The 4,189-nt window shown below is 43.1% G+C and overlaps 1 pseudogene; it reads left to right on the top strand.

Annotated features, from left to right (window-relative positions):
* Positions 1-1,570: 1,570 nt before the first annotated feature.
* On the top strand, positions 1,571-3,775 carry LOC133253930 (phosphatidylinositide phosphatase SAC2-like; annotated as a pseudogene).
* The last annotated feature ends 414 nt before the right edge of the window (positions 3,776-4,189 follow it).

The raw sequence follows: 4,189 nt of genomic DNA, 5'->3' as shown, positions 1-4,189 counted from the left end.
GGCAGATGGCTTCTTTACCACTGAGTCACCAGGGAAGCCCATATCAAATGCACTTTAATACATGTATTTCTATGATATTATTTGCTTTTAAAAGTTCAACCCAATATTTTTAGAGCACCTCTCTGTGTTGGGCTTCCCTGGTGGCTCAGTTGGTAAAGAATATGCCTGCAAGGCGGGAGACCTGTGTTCGATTCCTGAGTTGGGAAGATCCCCTGGAGAAGGGAAAGGCTACCCACTCCAGTATTCTGGCCTGGAGAACTCCACGGACTGTACAGTCCATGAGATCACAAAGAATTGGACATGACTGAGCGACTTTCACTCACACACACGCTGTGTTAAAGCACTTTGTTAGATACTGGGATTCAGAGATGAGGAAGAAGATAATGCTTTTGTTTTCAAAGTGATAAAAGTTGAAATATAAGTAAGCCAACAATTATGATACAGTGTGACATGTTCCACTTTTAGTAGGAAGTGCTGTAGGGACTCAGGTCAGTCTGGAAGATCAGGAAGGCTCTCTGTAAGAGTATGCACTTCAGCTTTCAGTTAACTAGGAGGAGGAATGATCCAGGCAGATAAGGAAGCAGTTCAGGCTGAGGCCTAAGAGGATCTAGGCTGAGTTCAGGCTAAGGCATGTTTAGGAACCTGCAAATAGACTGATGAGGCTGTAACTCATGGAATGGAAAGGCCCATGAAGGGAGCAGCAAATGTGATAGTAGAGGCAGAGATGAGACAATAAGAGGCCTTGCGTGCCATATTTAGAGATTACACTATCTTTTACCTGATCTTCAATGGCACCCCACTCCAGTACTCTTGCCTGGAAAATCCCATGGACGGAGGAGCCTGGTGGGCTTGCGGTCCATGGGGTTGCTAGCAGTCGGACACGACTGAGCGACTTCATTTTCACTTTTCACTTTCATGCATTGGAGAAGGAAATGGCAACCCACTCCAGTGTTCTTGCCTGGAGAACCCTAGGGACGGGGGAGCCTGGTGGGCTGTCGTCTATGTGGTCGCACAGAGTCGGACACGACTGAAGTGACTTAGCAGCAGTACCTGATCTTCAGAATTATAATTTTGAATGGCTGCATAATATACACATCATTCATATATTCTACTGCTTGGCTTTTTTCCTCTCTAACCAATAAGCCTTATGGTTCTGGCTGTTAACCTTGGCTACACATTTGAATCACCCATGGTGAGGTTTAAAGTTGAATGAAACCTCGACCCATGATTGGGAGATTCTGATTAAATTGTTGTGTTGGTTTGGCTGGGGGATGTGATATCTTTGAGTGACTACTGCCTCAAGTAATTTCAATTTTCTCTTTGGACAATTCAACATTTGTTCTTGTTAGGGGTTTCAAATCATTCATTCTTTCCTATATATTACTTCAGGAGTTGCTTGAAGGATCTTCCTTATAAAATCATCTCGAGCTTCGATTAGTTGACGAACGGAGGGGACAGACTGACTGACTGACTAGATGCCCCGCTCCCACCGGCCTCCTAGGACGGCTCAGAAGCAGGGGAACGCCACAGGCAATGCCGCTGGCAACGCTGCCCTGCCCAGCCCAAGCCCGAAGGCGGCAGCCTGGCGATCTCTTTCAAGATTTTTCTCCTTTTTTGCAGAACTTATGGTTAAAGTTCCTGTGGGGTTGTATTTTTCCGCAAATTGCTGCTTTTCCAAAGCTTCCTGTTAATGTCCCCCGATGACAGTGGCTTTTACGCGAGTACTGTCGCGTTGGTGGGGCTGCATGTGGCGCTGGCGGTGTTTGTGTTCATCTTGTGAAAGGAGGGGCTGCCTGACGGGCAGGAAGAGAAAAACGAGTAGCGCAGCCCTTCCTCCGAGCTGCAGTCATGGGGCGGGGGTGCACCGAAAGGTTTTCTTTCTTTTGTCTGTGTTTAAAAAAAAAAAAAAAGTGGGGGTTAGGTTTTGTTTATTTCTGTTTAAGTGGGGCAGAGGGTGGTGGGGAGGGAAATTAAGTATTTACTGCAGCTTATACTTCAGTAAAAATGTGGGTGGGGGGAGGGCCAACATCTTTCTCCATTGTCTGTGACGTGCCAAGTGCTTTTCATTCTAGACATAATGCTTTTGACTGAGATCATGTTTGACCAATGTAAATATTAGTGTCAAAATAGAAGCTATGATAAAGTAGCATGACTTAGTAGGTGTGGAAATTTTCTTCATATTAAACTATGTGTCCTGATGTAATTTTTATGGCTTGGCTCAAGTGACAGTTTAAGAGCAGCCTCATTGATGTGGATGTGCTGTTACTGCTTTCTAACTCTGCCTACTACGTGGTCTATTATGATGATGAAGTTGACAAAGTAAACCAGTATCAAGGACTAAGTCTAGAAGACCTGGAAAAAATAGAAATAGGTCCCGAACCCACTCTTTTTGGTAAAGCCAAAGTTCTCCTGCATGCAATTGCACTACAGATAAAAGGAGCAAGTGGCTATTTCCACACACTGAAAGCTATAATGCGTAACCCAGAAGAGGATGGAAAAGATACCCTTCAGTGCATTGAGGAGATGCTGCAGATCACCAAGCAAGCCATGGGATTAGATGTACCTATAATAGAGAAAAAGCTTGAGAGGAAGAGCAGTAAACCTCTTGAAAACATCATTGGCATCAGATCTCAAAACCAAGGCTCTTCGGCCCAGAGAAAACAATTTTTAATGAGCAAAATTTCATCTCTAAATCAAAAAGTGAAACAGACCAAATCCAGTGTAAACATTGGTAATCTATGGAAGCTAAGAAACTTCACAAAACTTGAAATGAGAGTTAACTTTCTAAAACCAAACTTAAAAGTAAATCTTTGGAAATCAGATAGTAGTCTTGAAACCATGGAAAATACAAGTGTGATGGATAATAAAGCCCAGGCAGAGTCAGAAAGGGAAAAGTCTTCAGATAATGACTCGTATCACTCTGATGAATTTCTTACAAATTCCAAGTCTGATGAAGACAGGCAGCTAACTCTTCAGAGAATGTAGTGCCAACAGACTATGTTCTTCCTAGTTGTGGTATCATTGCTTCAGCACCTCGATTAGGCAGTCGATCCCAGTCTATTAGCAGCACTGGTATCAGCATTCATGTTCCTTCAGAGGTTACTATTGTTCATGAAAGCGGGCTTGGAAAAGGCCCTGAGTCTTCTTTGAAGAAAAGTCCTTCCCCTGGCAACATACACGCATTCACTGGCTTTGCCAAGCCTGTGGATGTGTACTGCTACAGATTTGTTCAAGATGCACACAACAAAATGACCCACCTATCAGAAACCAGATCTGTTTCTCAGCAGGCTAGTGAGGAAGGAAATCAAATGACCAATCAAGTTTCTAGCAAAGAAACTCAGTTTGAATCCATAGAACAGATACCTTCTCCACCTTTTCAATTAGATGTGTCTTTTCCTACAGCAGTCCCACAGTTTTTGTCAGTTGAACCAGTGCATTCAGTTGTATCTCAAAAGACCCCTGGCTCTGAGTCTGGCATGCTTGAACTTGAGAGAGAGCTTCATGTAATTCCTTCTCCTTCACAGAGCCGTAGCAGCAGAGCAGTCTCTCCTTTTGCAAAGATTTGAAGTTCTATGGTCCAGTTTGCTAACATTACCCAAGCTGGATTAACCCAAGGGATAAACTTTGCAGTGGCAAAAGTTCAGAAGAGCCCTGAAGATCCTGAAGTAGTTAATGAAGTCCAGCAAAATGAACTTAAAAATATGTTTACACAATGCCAGACTCGAATAACTGAGATTTAGTTTTTAGTCACACAGAATCCTGTGGCTTTTATTCAACCCCCCAAAAAAGAGGTGTCACAGAGCCTGTACTGTATGTGAATCTAGGGATCACAAATTCTTTTTTTTTTTTTTAATATAAATTTATTTATTTTAATTGGAGGTTAATTAGTTTACAATATTGTATTGGTTTTGCCATACATCAACATGAATCCGCCACGGGTATACACGTGTTCCCCATCCTGAACCCCCATCCCTCCTCCCTCCCTGTACAATCCCTCTGGGTCGTCCCAGTGCACCAGCACCAAGCATCCAGTATCATGCGTTGAACCTGGACTGGCAATTCGTTTCATATATGATATTGTACATGTTTCAATGCCATTCTCCCAAATCATCCCACAGCAACAGAGACACAAATTCTAATTACGTTAATTTGGAAAGGTTTTAAAAGACCGAACCTAAGCAGATTTCCA

Source organism: Bos javanicus, chromosome 9 (genome assembly GCF_032452875.1).
Source record: "Bos javanicus breed banteng chromosome 9, ARS-OSU_banteng_1.0, whole genome shotgun sequence".
NCBI classification, from domain to species: domain Eukaryota; kingdom Metazoa; phylum Chordata; class Mammalia; order Artiodactyla; family Bovidae; genus Bos; species Bos javanicus.
This window is presented reverse-complemented; position numbering and strand designations above follow the sequence as displayed.